The 19,242-nt window shown below is 35.1% G+C and overlaps 1 long non-coding RNA gene across 11 annotated transcripts; it reads left to right on the top strand.

Annotated features, from left to right (window-relative positions):
- The first annotated feature begins 1,453 nt into the window (after positions 1-1,453).
- Positions 1,454-7,361, top strand: LOC133822292 (uncharacterized). 11 transcript variants are annotated; one of them, XR_009887832.1, is made up of 7 exons: positions 1,454-1,650; positions 2,197-2,266; positions 2,353-2,530; positions 2,674-2,726; positions 3,726-3,807; positions 4,135-4,256; positions 7,141-7,361. It is a non-coding gene; the product is annotated as an uncharacterized LOC133822292 (long non-coding RNA). The 11 variants fall into 11 exon arrangements; XR_009887831.1 differs by having other exon boundaries at positions 7,146-7,361; XR_009887835.1 differs by having other exon boundaries at positions 7,149-7,361.
- The last annotated feature ends 11,881 nt before the right edge of the window (positions 7,362-19,242 follow it).

Here is a 19,242-nt window from a genome sequence, read left to right on the forward strand (position 1 = left end):
TGGACAACACTTGTAGATGTTCAAGATTATTATCATATATCTCCAAGGCCTTATTCTCCCACGTCTTACATCAACTTTCAAGCTAATGACATCTCCCGAGGTCACATGGCTTTCGAGATCGTACTCGCGTCAAGCTCGGAACCCCTGATCCGAGGTCATCCCTGAGGGTAGAACCATCTCGGGAGCTCCCCTTCGAGATCGTGTGGATTTCGAGGCCAATATATTCGAAGTCGTCTCAGCTTTGCAGGCTTGATGTCTAGTCTTGAAACATACTTCAGACTTTACGAGTTCATTCGCCGTGAATCCAGCTTTCGAGGTCACATTTAACATGGCTCGAAATTTGGGTATAACAATTTACTTATTAATATTATATATATTATAATTATATATATTATAATTTTTGAAATATAAATAAATAAATAAATTATTAATAATTATAAATTTTAATTTAATTTTATAAATAAGAAAAAAAAATTATTTAATAGTATTTGTAATTTAAAATAAAAAACTTATAAAACAATTTAGAGTATCTTTTTAATAATTTTATTTAAATAACATGGTAGGTCGGTTGTGTAGGAAATGACTTCTCATGTGACATGGTAGATCGGTTGTGTAGAATCGACCTACCATGTAATTATAAATATATATTATTAAAGATGCTCTAAATTTTTTTAGATTATTGGAATTTTAAAATATATTAATTTATTTAAACAATGCACATATATAATTTATTTGGGTATGAAATAAATATAAAAAATATATAATTATTAAAATTACATATATATTATAATTTTTGAAAGATAAATAAATTAATAAATTATTTGTAATTAAACAAATTTATTTCATTTTTATAAACAATAAAATATTTTAATTTAATAATATTTATAATTTAAAATAAAAATTTTTAGAGTATCTCTTTAATAATTTTTTAAATGACATGATATGTTAGTTGTGTGGGAAATGACTTCTCATGTGACATGGTAGATCGGTTGTATGTGAACAGACCTACCATGTCCTTATAAAAATCTATTATTAAAGATTTGTTTTTAGATTATTAGAATTTTAATATATATATATTAATTTATTTAAACAATACATATACATAATTTATTTGGGTAAAAAATCAGTAATAAAAAATATACGTATTAATATTATATATTTTATCATTTTTGAAATATAAATAAATAAATAAATTATTAATAATTATAAATTTTAATTTAATTTTTATAAATAAAAAAATATTTTTATTTAATAGTATTTGTAATTTAAAATAAAAAACTTATAAAACAATTTAGCGTATCATTTTAATAATCTTTTTAAATAACATGGTAAGTCAGTTGTAAGGGAAATGACTTCTTATGTGACATGGTAGGTCGGTTGTGTGGAAGAGACCTACCATGTAATTATAAATATATATACGTGCCAACTATGTCCGCCTGGAATCAAAAATTTTTTTGCCATTTTTTAAATACAAACCCCTAAAATAAAACCCTCACCGCCACTAGCTCTGTCAATTTTCTCCTCCAACGCCGCGCCTCTCTCTCTGTACCTCTCAGGTTTTTTCCCCGTCGCCTCCTCTCTCTCTCTCTCTAACTTCCTCAATGCAAGCTTCCACTCAACCTCTCCCTTAGATCTGACTCTCTCCTCCAGGTAAGTAAGAGACCCTGTCTTTTTTTTTTTTTTCTTTCTGTTTTCTTCTTTCTCCAAATGTATTTCAACGGTTACGGTGTTGCTAAAGACCCTCAAAAGGTTTATTCTTATTATTATTTTTTGTTTCGATTTTGGTTCCATAGTTTGATGGTCTTTATCTGAAATTGAATTTCAACGTTTTGCATTATCAAGATTTGGGGCTCAAATAGAGTTGCATTAGACACAGGCTAAATTTGGATAAAAGGGTATATATTATGTTGTGCATCCTTGTGCAGAAACACTTTTTTAATTTTGTTATATTTTTGTTTTGTTTTGCTTTATTAAATATAATTATTGAATTTTGGTATTGTTGAGTTCATGTCTGTTCGTTTATGTTGGGTTCTTCATCTTATTTATATGCCCACTTGAACTAGAAATCTTATTCATAATTGGTTATCAATGTGCTCATTACCTTTTTCATTGGGATTATCCTCTTCAATTCCTGGGTTGTGATTCTGTAAATACCAATTACCAAAGATGTTCATTCTACAATCTATGCATTTGCAGGGACGTGCTTGGATTGGTAGAGCTTCAAAAAGTCGATCTTCTGTTTGGAAAGTAGGTGATAAACGTCCAGGTATTCTCTATCTCAGCATCTCTTTCTTTGGTTGAATCATTGCTATGCTCTTGCTTATTCTATTCTGCGTACGTTATTGGTCATAGGCTACAGTGCAAGTGATTCTGATTCGGATGATCCAAACGATGATTCTAAAAATATCAAATAGGTTTCATATTTGATCCTTTCTCCCAGCATATTGTTAATGAGGATATGGCCATTGGCATTTCTCTCTTACATAGTTTCTTTCTCACTCAAAGATTTCTCTCTCAGATCAGTCCTTAGGTAAGTTTATTATAGTTTTTTTTCTTTTGATTTTTCCGTACTTTCTCTGTTCTTATTGTGTTTTTTTGTTGCTGTTTTCATTTTTTTCTCTCTACTATTACTATATATTATATCGTGTTTTGATTTTGCTGTTTTTTTTTCAGTGACCGATTCTAAGCTCAATCTCTATCTCTGTGGTCTTCTCTTTTTCTCACAGGTAACATAATATATTTATATATATTAAGTTTATTTTTTTTAATGAAATCTGAAAGTTTTTTTTTTCTGCCTCTGGTTGTGTGGTACCGCTCATAGATGCACTTGTTGAAGTATTGTTATATGTGTGTATATATATATAATGAGAGAAAGTTTGCAGGAACACTGTCTCTTGTGCCGATATTTTAGCACTTGCCGCAAGAGAAGTCCTTTTGGTATAAATATATTTTCAACAAATTTATTTTCATTAATTTGCCTAATATTTGATTAATTATAACATATATATGTTAATGTATAGCTGATCATTTTTATATTATTTTGGCCACACTCTAACATGATGAACTGTAATTATTGGGGTTTGCCTTTTCTTATCTGAACATTTTATTATTGAATGAGTGTGCATATGTTTTAAATGTATTTTGGATTTTGTGCTTTTTCTTTTTCTCTTTCAATCTGTACATGTCATATATTATTTTGATAGTGTATAAATATTGTTTCCAATTGCATCACTTAACAAGTTTGCATGTTATTCCTTAGTTAGTTTTCTATGTAATTTAGCCCATGAAAAATCATTTTGGTGTCTTCTCAATATGCATCTGAAGCTTCATTATACATTGGGATGATTGTCTCCTTGTTTGTCCATATTATTTATTGCTTCAAGCTGCTGTTATGTGTTTTTAGCTATTCATATATGTTTTGTTTTGGTCCTTTTAGGTGTTATTTTGTTCCATGTTACAATTAGATTGAATGTCTTCCAAGTGTTTACTGAAATGTGTAACAAAATACTAGACTCATAATAACTTTCCTAAGTTGTTAAGTGTGTGGTTGAAGATTAAATATAATTATTATGTGAATTATTTGATAATGTATTTTACTTGTTTGTTATATTCTGCATGTTCTTGTTTTGATTGTTTTTTTATTTTGACAATTATGTTATCAACCATAGTTTAGGAAAAAGAGAATGTGTTAATTATTGAGTATCTTTACTGGGTGCATGTGTTAGATCGAAGAGGAAGGAGAGCAGCTTAATTGGGGTACTTGGGTGAGCATCATACTTGATTCTTCTCTGTTAGATTGTGCTCTGGGTATGTTTATGTATTCAGCACATTGAAACCCAGTCGTTTTTTTTTGTCGTTTATCTGTCTTTAATTTTGTTTTTGTTTTGTAAAGTTATAGTAATTTTGTGTGTGTTTGGGTTATATTGATACAAGTTTAATAAGATGTCATTCTATAGATTAGTCTTGTATTTTATGTCCAGCAAAACAGATACATGTAATCAGTTGGTATTTGATTGCTTAAAAATTTTATAATTATTCAACTGTGGGTGTTGATTGGGCGTCCTTGTTTGATGTGGATTTTATAGACTGTTAGTTAGCAAACTTTCAATTAATGCCAATGTCTCTCTGATGCAGGGAGGTCTCTCAGAAGAGCTGGAAGGGGACAACTTTCACAACATAAAACAAGCAACGTTCTAAGGGGTATGAGGAAAAAAAACAAAGAAATTAAAGAGAGGAGATTGTAAGCCTTCTTTAATGTAAGTTTGTAGTTCACACTTAGACTTATAATAGCCACATGACGAAATCTCTTCACTAGTTTAAGTTGAACTGTTTAATCTATTTGAGCTGCTTGCCACTTTTTCATCTTATTGTATTGTAGTTTTGTTCAGTTACTTCTATATTTCAAATGATAACAAAGGAAAGCCATATATGTTGCAGGTTATATAGCTACACACTTGCATGGGCTGTGGCATATTTACACATTAATTACAGATTTCTTAGTTTGAATGTTGTTACAGAGACCTATGTGTTTGTGATTTTGAGATTTTGAGTGTCTTTTCATTAAGAATCCTGTGTATGTGTTGTATATAATGCAATTTGAGTACATGGTTTCTGTAACGCCCTGGCTACCCCAGAACAGTTATGGTGAACGGTGGACCGGAAATTTGACTCATTGCCTGAGTCCTTTGGTCAAAAACGTGCTCTAAGTGTGATTAACAGGTTAAGGTACAAAACCAATAAAAAGGAAATGAAGATTTTATTACAAACAGCTCTGCAGAGCTAAACAAAACATTTACAAGTGGTTCTCAGTACAAAATGGTCATTACAGTTTCAAATTTACAATCCCGCCGACCTAAGCGGCAAAAATATGGTAAACCCCCTAGTTCCTCTGAGAACACCATGACCGTGGCGGTCAAGCGGCCGCATATGTACACACCACCACATCAGCACTCCACTCAAGGCTAGGTGAGCTTTTCTTTCTCTTTACCTGCACCATATAGCACCCATGAGCCAAGGCCCAGTAAGAAAACATAACACTTTTCAATAACATTATCAAATGATTATCATTATAATCATACTAAACATAAAGCTTTCAACAAGAAAATGAACATCACATGATTTTAGCGAGAGAGTGGCTGTTAAGTAAGCCACTAGCCTTCAAGCTCTGTTTTGTAGCGGGAGAGTGGCTGATAGGTAAGCCACTAGCCTCCAGGCTCTGTTTGTTCATCGACCCTCAGGGTCGGTCAGGCATTAATGCTCCTTGAGTCATTTAATGCTAATGGTCGATTAGATCTAATCTCTGTTGGCTTGCGTGATTCACGCTAAGGCCGTTCTGACAAGTAAGTCAGCGCTTCCTGACCTGTGTCCAGTAACACTGCCGAGCCTGACAAATAAGTCACAGCCTCACAGCTGATACTAACACTTTTGTCGATTCTGTATTCAATCTATGTCCATATTTATACAATTAACATGCCTCACAAATATCCATGCATGTCACACTTTGGGTGCAGTTTTTTTACCTCCGGTTCGAGCAAGAACAAATAAAAGAGTGACCCTGAGAACGATCGATTTTTTGGTCCTTTAGCGGTTACCTGGTTATAACCAAATTATGGGATTCCATCAATAAAATGAATAATAAAAGGTTCCCAAACCAAAACCTAACCTCCGGGACCTCAAACACTACTCAACCGGGTAGTAGGTTCAATCCCGAGGCCTTAGACTTGAATCCCCATGCTTAAAAGCTCACTTTGCCCAAAAATGCCTTAAGGGCCGCGGCCCTCCTTGGCCATGCCGCGGCCCGCCCCTCAGACAGAGGCGCCTAAACCTAGCAGCCCCCAAGGGCCGCGGCTCACCCCTGCCATGCCGCGGCGCAACACCCAGTTCAGCCAAAAACCTTGTTTTTCTTCCTCTACGATTTCTCTTGGAACCAACCCTTCAAACCCAACTTTAACACCACCCAATCCTCTTTCAAACACCCATTTAAACCCCTAAACAACACTCAAAACTCTCCCTCATCATAACCCAAGACAACCCCCTAAAACCTCCATCAATTCCAACAATCCTCCATAAAAACTCAAGCTGAAACTTATCATTAAAAAGGGTCAAAACTAGAAAAGTAATGATCAAAGCTTACCTCAAACTTGGTATTGAACCCTCTCCAATGGCTGAACCAAGTCTATAGCTTAAACCCCTTGATTTCCTAGCTTAGTTCCACCCCTTGAGCCCAAAATCTCCAAAGGAGAAGCGAAGAAAGTGAAGGGAAGGGAAGGTACGGGAAGGAGAAGATGAAGCACACTCTGTTTTGGGTTCTATTTCACAGCCATCCATACATCATATATATCCAAATCACAAATGACCATAATACCCCTAGGTCTTTAAAAGTCTCTAAAGTCAACTCAAGGGCAATTTTGACATTTTCCACCTACACCGTTAATGATAATTAACGCTTCCCAATTCCCGCTAATCTCAATATTCTCAAACACCAATATTTCACCTCCCGTTACCCTTTAATACCCGGTAACACTCTAAACATTAAAAGCACCCCGAGACTCACCCCGAGCCCCGAGCTTAAGCCCGTTATGACCAAACCGATATTTAACATTCCTTGACCGTCTCATGCCAAATGGCTCGAACAAACCCACATCATAATGTGGTCTCAAATTATATCACCAACATGTAAACAAATAATCAATTTACCCTCAACGGGTCAAATTACCATCACACCCCTGTATAAAGAAATATGGACACATATGCATGCATTTCACATCATATCATAATATAATCAACATATACATGCATTTAATCAATTAATAACATAATTAAGAAAGTACGGCCCTCCCGGCCTACTGTTCACGCCGTTAAATACATCGGAGAATTCGGGGCATTACAGTTTCTTGCATAATCTCATCTGTGATGGTTTGGCTTTTCTTGACGTGGTCAAATTTTTTTTGATGTAATTGTTTTCATTATAGTGTTAAAGTTTATACAAGGTTAGGCTTGCTAGGATATTTCTTGAAACAGTCTTGCACAAGCTTCGTTGCACACTATTAAATCATTTTTGCTTTGATAAAATGGTTTTATATATTTCAATTCTTTTCTTAATTATATGTATATAATAAGATCAAAATGGTTCAATTCAAGTCCAGCAGGTTGAGAAACACTTTAATGGACTCAAAGAAAGGTGCAGGCGTGAGAAGAAACTACCAAGTTGGCTGGGAGATTACATCCGTTAGACTTGGAGCCATAAATAAGAGAATATATCATTTTATTTACTTTACTAATTTGTTATATGTAATTGAACATTGATAGATGATTTGTGTGTGATTGTCTATTAACCTAGTCTTTCTTGAAGATATACAAAATTTTGTTGTCTAATTATAGTTTACAATGCTTATATAAGTCATTTTGTAATTAACTCAAGACTCGTTATTTTGGATACTTTGTTCAAAGTTTAGTATTTTATGTTACTGTGATATCTGTTTTGTTCAGTTTGTTTGTATAAAAAGCAGGATTTTTTTGGGGCATAATACACTTTTTAATAAAAAAAACACATTAAGTCGGTTCTACTAAAACTAACAATAGATGTCTACACCATAAGTCGGTTGTGAACCGACTTATTATATTTTACACCAAAGGTCGGTGTGCCACACCGACCTACCATGTCTTACACCAGAGGTCGGTGTGCAACCGACCTACCATGTCTTACACCAGAGGTCGGTTTGGCGCCAACCGACCTACCATGCTTTTACATCATAAGTCACTACATGGGAAGTCAGTTCCCAACCGACTTATAAACATTTAGAAGTCGGTTTTTAACCGACTTATCGTGTAATTTTTGTAATAGTGAAACATATTTTTCACCAATTGCCTTCAAACGAGATAGTTCAAACTCGGGAAGTACAAGCTCGGATGTAGCAGCTTTGTCGGCAACCACATGCCCTAAGCATAGCATGAAGTTGGGGTGGCAAGCTCGTGAATGACTCTTGGTCTCGACAAGATTCCATGCTAATGGTCGATCTCGAAGATTGGATAATTCATCTAAAATAACCCATTACGTTTGAACGTGATTATTGTTATTTAATCCCCTATTTTAAGGGATATCATTTTATCTGTTAATCGTTCCCGATTTCCATGTATATAGGAGATATCGCATTTAATATCATTATTTCAATTGATATACAGAATATCTTCCCGAAATATGTGAGAATGAACTCTGTAACATTCCCAATAAATAGAGAAGGAATCACCACTTGTAAGGGATCGAATTCTGATTTCTGATTTCTTGGGAGAAAGCTTTGGGTAATTCATTTTTGAAGAATTTCCAGAAAACTCCAAGTCTTAATAACATAGACTCGTGGACTAGGCATAATTAACTGCTGAACCACGTAAAAAACATTATTATATTCCTATTTAAATTCATTCGCTCAATTTTCCATTTGTTTAATTGCTCTACTGTTTAAGTTGACGAAAAACGGCGTCAACAAAAACTATACTACTTTCTACTATCTTATACTCTCTAAAACATAAATCTTACTCCTCCAAACCCAAATTTATTCACTTGTTCTCTCGGCAACATCAACTATAATAGCATAACTCATCATTACTCTAGCCACTATTAATACTCATCAAATATTCTAAACTACAACAAATTATCACTATTTTCTCTATTCCAAATTCACAAACTATCATTATTACATATATGAGTAGAGGATATCTATATATAGTTCCCATAAATGAGTTAAAAATATAAATATTCAGTGTTAAATTCTTTTATAACACATTTTATTACAAATAAATTAGATTGTAAAGATTTTACTTAACGAAAATACGATAGCTTATAAGACTATCAATATTAACGAATACGATAATATATATGTACGTAGTTAAATAAATAGAAATTAAAATCATACATACTTAAAAAAACTAAATATAAAAAAGACATTAAGGATCAATATATTTTTAATAATTAAATTAACCTTTTCCACGGTGATTATAATCAACTAATTTTAATATTATATTTAATATATTTAAAAAAAATGATTCCTGTATTATGAAAGAACTTATAATAACAGCTATTTCTAGAATACCATATTTTTATATATGGAAATTGAACTAGGGACGTTTGATGAGAAATGACAAAATTATTCATAATAAATGGTACGATAGTCCTGTCATTTATATATTTACTAATAAGATTTGTATAAATATATGTGTTGTCGTATACTCTTTTGGAATACAATCTCAGCGAGTATGCGTTTTTAAATTGATGTATTTGCTTTTGTTTAAAAATCAATATAATGGTGTAGATTGCGGATCATTCAATTACCTACTTGTGTTATTACTTGTGTTATTATTTGGTACATCTCTACGATTTTAGTGATATTTTATAATATTTATTAAATTAAAATATACAAAACTCAATATTAAATTAGAATAATAATAATAAATTTTCCAAAAGAAATAGTTAATTAAGTTATTTCTTCTTATATATATTATTGTTATTATTATTTGTATAGATATCGCTAGATTTTACAAGTATCTTTCCAAATTTTTAATAGAGAAATTTATAAAAATTATCAAATTTTACTAAATTATTATTTTTATATGGTGAGACGGATATAATTACTTTTATACAGGGTGAGTTTATCATTTATAAAACTTTTTCACATTTTATATATCATTAATTCTGTTAGATCACAAAATTTTCGTGCTTTACAAGTATTTGAGATAATTTATAATTGAATATTGAGTTGAAATGTCTAACTTTTTTTTATATATATACATCTATATGTATATATATTAATATTTTATTCTTAAAACGAAGGAGCTATGAAGCTTGCTCAGAGTGTGTCCATATTTATTTTTAGCTATAAGTTTTTGTTTTGGAATCAAGTTAGCTAGGATTATAGACAATTGATTATAAAGAAATGTTAATATATATATTTATATATATTGATTGAAGAAATGTTAATATATATATATATATTGATTGAAGGTTAAAGAGAATCTATACCCTGATCTTTGTATTTAAAAAAAATATTTATGAATCATTTACATATTTTGTCTTCTTCTCAAATCAAGATTATTTCTTCCAAATAAATATAAATATATATTACAATATATATGGGCTGATAGTGTGATAGTGGCTTAATAATATCACAAAAAACAAGCTGTAAATTTTGCTAGAGTCCCAAGAAAAGAAATAATTTTAAAGTAAATAAACTATTTATTAATTTGAAATAATTTTAATGGAAGGAAAAGAAAAAAGGGTAGCTTTGTTATAAAGGGAATAAAACACATGGATATGTTGATTTTTAGTTTTTTTCTATGTTTAATTAAATTATGTGTGCACTTTTCAATTGATTTTGTACTTTCAAGTATATTTTTGATAAATATATATTTTTTATTTTTTATTGTTGTTGTGCAAGTTAATTTTTTTTTATGTATATATATATTTAGTTTTCCTATAATTTTAGTTGATGTCTAGTTGATTTCAAATGAGAAATTTTATGTTATATGCATGATAACTTAGTGAAATTTTTTAATATAACAACATAAGTTATTATCCCAAATATATGACAATTTCAATTTTTTAGACAAAAATACTCCTGACATTCAAACACTCATTTTATTTCTCAATCCAAACTCTCTCTCTCTCTAACATATCTCATTCTCTCACTTTCTCACTCTCTCTCTCTCTCATTCTAATCTTGTAGATCTCGAAAAAAATACCAAAATTAAAAAAAAAATCATCTAAAACAGACATTTAAGTGAAAAAATATGAACTTCCAAGGTTTTCATCAAATTTCAGTACAGAGCATCGATTTTGCATCGAAATTGCATCGAAAAAGCATCGCTTTGGCCAAAAATCAATTTTTCATGATTGCATCGCAACAACATTGAAATATCATCGATTTTGCATCAAAACATCATCGATGTACCATCGATTTTGCATGGAAACACTATTGATTTTGCATCGAAAAAATATCGTCTTGTTGCATTGAAAGAACATCGAAACACCATTGATTTTGCATCGAAAAAGCATCGTTTTGGCCAAAAATCAAGTTTTCATGATTGCATCGTAACAACATCGATGTACCATCGATTTTGCATCGAAAAAATATCGTTTTGTTGCGTCGAAAGAGCATCAAAACACTATCGATTTTGCATCGAAAAAGTATCGTTTTGGCCAAAAATCAAGTTTTCATGATTGCATCGTAACAGCATCGATGCACCAACGATTTTGCATCGAAACACCATTGATGCACCATCGATTTTGCATCGAAACACTATCGTTTTGGCGATTTTTTTTTCTTCATGTTTGCATCACAAGAACATCGAAACACCATCCATTCCATCGATTTTTGCATCGAAAAAGTATTGTTTTTGCCAAAAATAAGTTTCATGATTGCATCGCAAGAGCATCGAAATTGCATCGAAAATGCATCGTTTTGATGCAATTTAGATGATTTTATGGTGTTTTGATGCAATTTCGATGAAAAATCGATGGTGTTTCGATGCTCTTGTGATGCAATCATAAAAACTTGTTATATGGCCAAAACAATGACTTTTCGATGCAAACTCGATGGTGTTTCGATTCCAGAACGATGGTATTTTGATGCAAAACCGATGGTGCATCGATGATATTTCGATGCAATCATGAAAACTTGATTTTTGCCCAAAATGATGATTTTTCGATGCAATTTCTATGCTCTGCACTGAAATTTGACGAAAACTTTGGAAGTTCATATTTTTTCACTCAAATGTCGGTTTCAGATGATTTTTTTTTAATTTTGGTATTTTTTTTCGAGATCTACAAGATTAGAATGTTAGAGAGAGTGAGAGAGTGAGAGAATAAGAGATGTTAGAGATAGAACATTTGGATTGAGAAAGAAAATGGGTGTTTGAATGTTATGGGTATTTTTGTCGAAAAAATTGAAATTGTCATATATTTGGGATAGTAACTTATGTTGGCATATTAAAAAGTTTCACTAAGTTATTATGCATATAACATGAAATTTCTCTTTCATTTTTGATAATTTTTTCTAGGTCACTTTAGTTGTTTTTGTGTTGTTTAGATTTATGTATAGATGTTTTCATGTTGTTGTTTTAGTTTGTTTAACTGTTTAATTTTATATATAGTTGTTCTTTTGTTGTGTTGATGTCTAATTATTGTTTAGTTGTTTTCATATATATTTTGATTTAAGAAAAAAAACATGTTAGTATGCTATGGGTTGACTTCTAGTTGTTGTCCAATTGTTGTTTTTTAACGTGGTAGTATGTAGTGGGTTAATGTTTAGTTGTTTTCCAATTGTTTTTTTAGTTTATTTTGGATATATGTTTAGTTGTTTTGAGATATATTTTCAGTTTATTTTTTACACATTTAAAAATGCAGGGAAAAATTGTTTTGAGGTTGCTTTTTAATTTATTTTGAGTTAATGCAATGAATTAATGTCTAATTGTCTTTTCAACACTATATTGTTGTGAGGTTGTTGTAGTGTTGCATTTAAGTTGTTTTTTTGATATTTCAGTGTGTTGTTTTTTTAAAATGTAAGAATGAGTTCTTTGATGTTGTTTTTTGGTTTTTTTGTAGCTGCAATGAATTGCACTGTGTTGTTGTCGTGTTGCTTTCTTATTGTTTGTTTAACATTATGTTTTGTGGGTTGATGTTTAGTGTAAATCATATTTTTGTAATTTTGAAACATTAAAATCGTATTTTTAAAAACTTGAGTTAATAAAAACGTAAACAAAAATGAAGGTCCATAAAAATGTAAAAAAAAATCATAAAAATGGGTATTTATGAAAAAAAAAACCATTTTTAATACTACGTTACACAAGTTGACTGGGCTCCAGAAATCAATCTTTTTTTATAGTCTTCGCTTAATTTTTTTTTTTTTAAAATGTAATAAAAGTTAAAACAGACATTTATAATTGCTGTATTATATTTGTATAGTTTGACTAAAATACAAGACAATATAAAGTACTCTTATTACTTCTTTTTTTTTCCTTTATCTTTATTGTTATATATAATGCTTAAATATGATTTTTTTTTAATTATTTAATTTGATAAAAGTGTGACTGCCATCTAATCAGGTAGTATTTCCAAAAATTAAAAAAAAAATCAAATTTTATTTTTAGAAATATTAATTAACAACTATAAATATGGACCATTGATTTTAATCTAATGGTTAATGTTAAAGTAACCATCCATGGACATGGACAGTAACCATTAAGAGTGCCCCCATATATATATATATACTAGGTAGAAGTAACGTGCAATGCACGTTTGCTTAGTTTTAAAGTTGAAAACATTGTAATTTTAATAAAAACTGGTTCACTATTTTTAAAATATATATATATAATAGAATGAATTATAGTATATATAAATATTTATATCAATAATCTCTACATATATGGTATCTAAACACAACATTGACATAAATATATACATATATTTACATGGCTACAAGACATATATATAAGTTACAATGATATTTAAAAAGAAATTACTAATATAAATAAAATAAGAATATAAAAAGTCATAGTCTAGACAATAGTATACATGCATTCATTATTTTTAGTTTCTAATGTGTCTCGTGATGTCCTTTGGTGAATATAATGAAGAAAAAGAGTTTCAATCACTTGATAAAAAATAAACTATCACACATATTTATAAGATAAAAAAATAATATGTATTTATGATTTTTAAATAAATATGATTTAATTATTTAAATTATCATAAAGTATCTTAAAAATATCCTATTTCAATTAATTAATTAGTTAATTTTTGTTTAAGTTTATCTTTGTTCTAGTTTTTGAATTTGGAAGTGACAACAAGACATTATATATTATATATTTAATATAATATTAATATTATAAGTAGATATTAAATTTATGTTTGTTGCTAGTTGATAGTAAATTATATTATATTATATATTTTGTTTACCCAAAACACGGTTACTGATGACGTGGCAAGAATTTCTTACACGCAGTTGACACGTGGCGAAAGTACTTCTCGACTATCGACCAGAAGTACACCGCATCGTCAGGGTTAATTTTTGATACGACCAGGCTGGTCGTATAACCTAAGGTATTTCATTTTTAAGTTGTAATCTTATAATAACTGCGTTGAATATTTCTTCATTATTATCTTGATACGCGATTATTAAGGAAAGATAGGACACGTTAGCATGTGTAACCCTCCTTGAGCCTATAAATATGCATGAAATAGCTAAAGGAAGGGACTTTTGAACCTTTGATTCCCGAGTCTTTTTGCTAAATATTGAGAGAAAAAGAGAGCTATAGTGAATTGTACATCGTCTAATTGTAATACATTCAAGGTTTGTGAAACTCAAGAACCCTAGTTCTTTGATCACGACTTTGAGATTCAATTATAACAATATCACTAAGTGGACGTAGGTCATTACCATTCTTTGGGGTCGAACCACACTAATTCCTTGGTGTTTTCTTCCTTTCCATTAGATTATTTTTCTCATTCTTGTTTTATACTTTGTCGTATATTTGACTCCGTGTCATTGGTCAAATCGAGGGTCAACATTCTGGTGCTTTCATTGAGAGTTTGGGAAAGAACTGTGAAATAATCTAATGGCGAAAACATCAAAGAAGACTAGACAAGCTGCTGGCACTGCACCATCCCAACCTCCTCCCCCAAATGTGGTCGAAAATGAACCACATTTGGAGTTTGATGAGGAGGAAATAGACTCTGAAACGCTGAGGGCAACACTAGGAGTGTTGCAAGATGAGTTGGCTAATCTGAGGGCCAATAAGGAGAATGCTGCGGAGACGATGGCACTGCAACAAAGAGAAATAGAATGCCAGCGTCAGGAGCTAAGTGAGCGGCAGGCTGAGATGGATCGTCGGCAGAGGGATGCCATGGTCGCCCTTGAAGCAGCCATTCAACTGGCTAGGGGTCAAGCTGTACCACCCTCCCAGCCAGATTTTCCACCGAGCGCACCACCTCAAAGAGGTCCCAATCCAAGCCCTTCGCTCCAGCCAACAAGCCCTCAAAGGCCAGAGCAGCCGCCTATGGCCTAGGTTGATGTCCCACCTAGGGATCCTGAGCAGCAGCCTCCATCCCAAGCTGGTCGAGGAAATCCCTAGCGCCAGAGGCAGAATAGGGTCGGGCAACTGCCCTACAGCCCTAGACGCCCAAGGGATGACGAGTCGAACCTACCGAGCAGAGGACAGCGTCCTTCTGCTAATAGAAGGAACACAGAGTCAGGCTCTGCGGTCAGGGGCCCCACACGACCTAACAATGCACGGGGACCCAACGAACAGCGCAGGCCTCCCCCTGACGCTCGAAAGATGCCACCCCGAGGAGGAAATAGCGTGAACAGCCGGCTGCGCCATAGTCAGCCACAATTCAGAGATGGCCATGGCTATAATGAAGCTGATTCCAGTAGAGGGAACGCTGGCTGGAGAAATGAAGAAAGAGGTGGAGGTAGAAGCCCCCCACCTAGAGAAAATAGGCCAGCTAGCCACAATGATGGGGGGCACCCCAGGCAGCCGAACGTCTTTAGCCGGCTAGGTGCTAGCGAGCAGAGAAGAAGAGACGATGACCTTAGGGACATACTTAACGATCGCCGTGAGAGGCACGATGAGTACGCTCCCCCGGCACCAGCAGTCCCAGAGGCAGTTCAGGCTCAGATTGATGCCTTGAACTAGGCGGTACAACAACTAGTCGGGGGACGAACGTCCCATATCGAGTATGATAGGAGGAGGGGCACCCCCTTCGTACATAGGATTGCTGCGGCCGAAACCCCCAGTAAGTTTAAGATGCCTACATTGCCAAATTTCGACGGGTACGGAGACCCAGTATCTCACGTTAATAAGTTCGAGATACAAATGGACATACAAAAAGTGTCGGAAGATGTCTGCTGCCGAATCTTCCCTGCGACACTATCTGATACCGCTTAGGAGTGGTCTTCAAGTTCCCTCCTACTAGTATAGTATCTTGGGAAATGTTCGTGAAGGAATTCTATGGACAGTTCTACGCGGGTCGTGTACATCCCACAGAGGCCAACCAGTTGGTCGTGTACATCCCACAGAGGCCAACCAGCTGGTCGAGATACGACAGAAAGAGGGGGAGCCCTTGAAAGAGTATGTCCAACGCTTCATGCGAGCTGCGGCTGGAGCCAAGACAGTGAGCGATGAAGGTAAGATGATGGCTCTAACTGCTAGAGTTAGGCACCATTCACCCCTCTGGAGTAGCCTCAGAAAGCAAGGGGTTAGAAGTACCCAAGAGTTCTTGGATCGGGTTGATTGATATATCAAGCTCGAAGATGCGATTTCCAACGAAGGGAAATCGCCAAATAAAGACAAGGGGCCCAAAGAACCCGCCAAAGCCACCAACGGGTCGGAAAAACCCAATGGAAACGGCAAAGGCAAGAGGAATGGCAATGGTAGAAATGGTGGAAAGCGGGCGAACAATGAACCCTCAACTTCCGAGAATAAGCGCCCCAAAGGCAATCGATATGAGCTGAGATTCACCAACTACACGACCCTTGTCAAAAGCCGGGCTGAAGTCTACCAGGCGACCAGCTCAAGTGTGCCTTACAAATGACCCGCACCTATAAGGAAAGATATCTCCAAGAGAGATACAACGAAGTTATGTCATTTTCACAATGACTACGGGCACGACACCAATGAGTGTAACCAGTTGAAGGATGAGATTGAGTTCCTGATAAGGCAGGGACATTTAAGAAGATATGTACGAGCCGCAGGAGGTTCTCAGCGAAAGGCTCAAGGTGGCAATGAGCAGGCGCCTGCACGCCAACACTCACCACCTTTACAGCCAGCTCCTGTGGCAGGCACTTTACTCACCATCTGCGGAGGCCCACATCTTGCAGGAGACAATGGGAAGGCAAGGGAACGATATGCTCGAACCCTACGCCATGACCAGGACATCGAGATGATGAGTGTGGAAGATCGAGCACCAAAAAAGGCTCGTACAGAGGAGGAATTAATAACCTTATCTGATGGCGATGCCCAGCACGTACGATTCCCACACTCCGACCCGCTGGTCGTGGACGTACAAATTGCCAATATGATGGTGAAAATGGTGTTGGTCGACATAGGCAGTTCGGTTAACATCCTATACAAGTCTTCACTAGAACGAATGAAGTTGTCCGTCAAAGACCTGGAGCCATGCAGCCAAACCATTTATGGGTTTTCCGGTGAAGGGCTCGCCCCAACAGGGTCGATTAGGCTTCCTGTTACAACAAGTACTGCACCTACTAATAGGACATTACTCACTACTTTTATAGTAGTTGATTATCCTTCAGCATACAATGCTGTAATTGGGAAACCAATTTTGGTCAACCTACGAGCTGTCACCTCGATATGGCACCTCGCCATGAAATTCTCAACAGACGCAGGGACGGGTTGCATATTGGGAAATCAGCGGGAAGCGAGGGAGTGCTACAAGGCCTTGATCACTAAGGCGAAGAAGGGTGTATCGAGGGATGCTCCCAGAAAGGAGTTGCAAATGGCGACTGATGCTCAGGCCCACTCAGGTGATAATGTCACAAAATAGGGCGTTGCCCAAAGTGAGGATAGGGACTTAGATCCTCGCTTTGGGGATTTTGAAGAAGAAGTGGGACCCATCGAGGACCTTGAAGAGGTCTAACTCGATGAAGAAAATCCGACCAGGGTTGTGAAAGTCGGTAAAAACTTAGAGACAACAACAAAACAAGCATTGGTGGAATTTTTAAGGAGGAACTAGGAAGTCTTTTCCTGGTCGCACAAAGACATGGTCGGGATAGATCCTGCAGTCATCAGCCATGTCCTAAACATCGAAAAGCATTTTCCACCGGTGCAACAAAAAGGAAGGCTGCTCGACAAAGATAGATCAATGGCCTTAAAAGAGGAAGTCGAGAAGTTGAAGGAGAATGGGTTCATCAGGGTGGTGTTTTATCCATCGTGGGTCTCTAATCCCATACTAGTGCCCAAGCCAAATGACAAGTGGCGTACGTGCGTGGATTTTACAGACTTAAATAAAGCTTGCCCCAAAGATTGTTTCCCACTCCCAAGAATCGACTAGCTGGTCGATGCCACTGCAGGACATGAGATCCTCTCGTTCATGGATGTGTACTCCGGGTATAATCAGATTAGTATGCATCCCCCTGATGAGGATAACACTAGCTTTCAGACTGATACATGGCTCTACTGTTACAAAGTGATGCTCTTTGGTTTGAAAAATGCTAGTGCGACTTATCAGAAACTCGTCAACCACATGTTTAAGGAGCTGATCGGCAAAAATATGGAGGTCTACATGGACGACATGCTGGTCAAGTCGAAGAAAGCATAAGGGCATGTAAGGGATTTGCAGGAGTGCTTCAACGTCTTGAACAAATATCAGATGAAGTTAAATCCCCTTAAATGCTATTTCGGAGTCGGATCAGGGAAGTTCTTGGGATTTATAGTTAACTCGAGAGGAATTGAAGACAATCCCGAGAAAATTAAAGCCCTGATCGACATCAAATCGCCAGCAAAGATTAAGGATGTTCAAAGCTTAACTAGAAGAATTGCTGCTCTTAGTAGATTCATTTCAAAGTCAACAGATAAGTGCATCCCATTCTTTAATCTACTTAGAGGCAACAAAATTTTGAATGGACAGAGGAGTGCGAACAGGCTTTTCAAGCACTAAAAACTTAAATGGTGCAACCACCCATCCTGTCAAAGCCAGTCGATAAAGAAACTTTGTTCATCTACCTGGCGATCACGGAATACGCTGCTAGTGTCGTCTTAGTAAGGGAGGAAGAAGGCGTGCATAAGGCTATTTACTATGTAAGCAAAAGGCTAATTGGAGCAGAACAGCTGTACCCGCCGATCGAGAAGCTAGCCTATTGCCTAGTTTTGGCCTCCAGGAAGCTGCGGCCTTACTTTCAAGCTCATCCAATTATGGCTTTGACCGGCCAGCCTCTTCGACAAGTCTTGCAAAAACCAGAGGTTGCAGGTAGATTGTTAAAATGGGTAGTTGAACTTGGGCAGTTCGATATATCTTACTGGCTGTGAGCAGCGATAAAAGGACAAGCCCTGGCTGACTTCATTGCAAAATTCACTGAACTTACGAATGGCGAGCAGATTGAAGAGCCTAATGAGCCTGAATGTCAAAACCAAGCTCCCACATGGAAATTATTTACAGATGGTTCTTCTAACGAGTGCCACGCTGGGGCAGGAGTGATATTGATAACGTCGGAGGGGCATCGGTTTCACTGCGCA

Source organism: Humulus lupulus, chromosome 3 (assembly GCF_963169125.1).
Source record: "Humulus lupulus chromosome 3, drHumLupu1.1, whole genome shotgun sequence".
NCBI classification, from domain to species: Eukaryota; Viridiplantae; Streptophyta; class Magnoliopsida; order Rosales; family Cannabaceae; genus Humulus; species Humulus lupulus.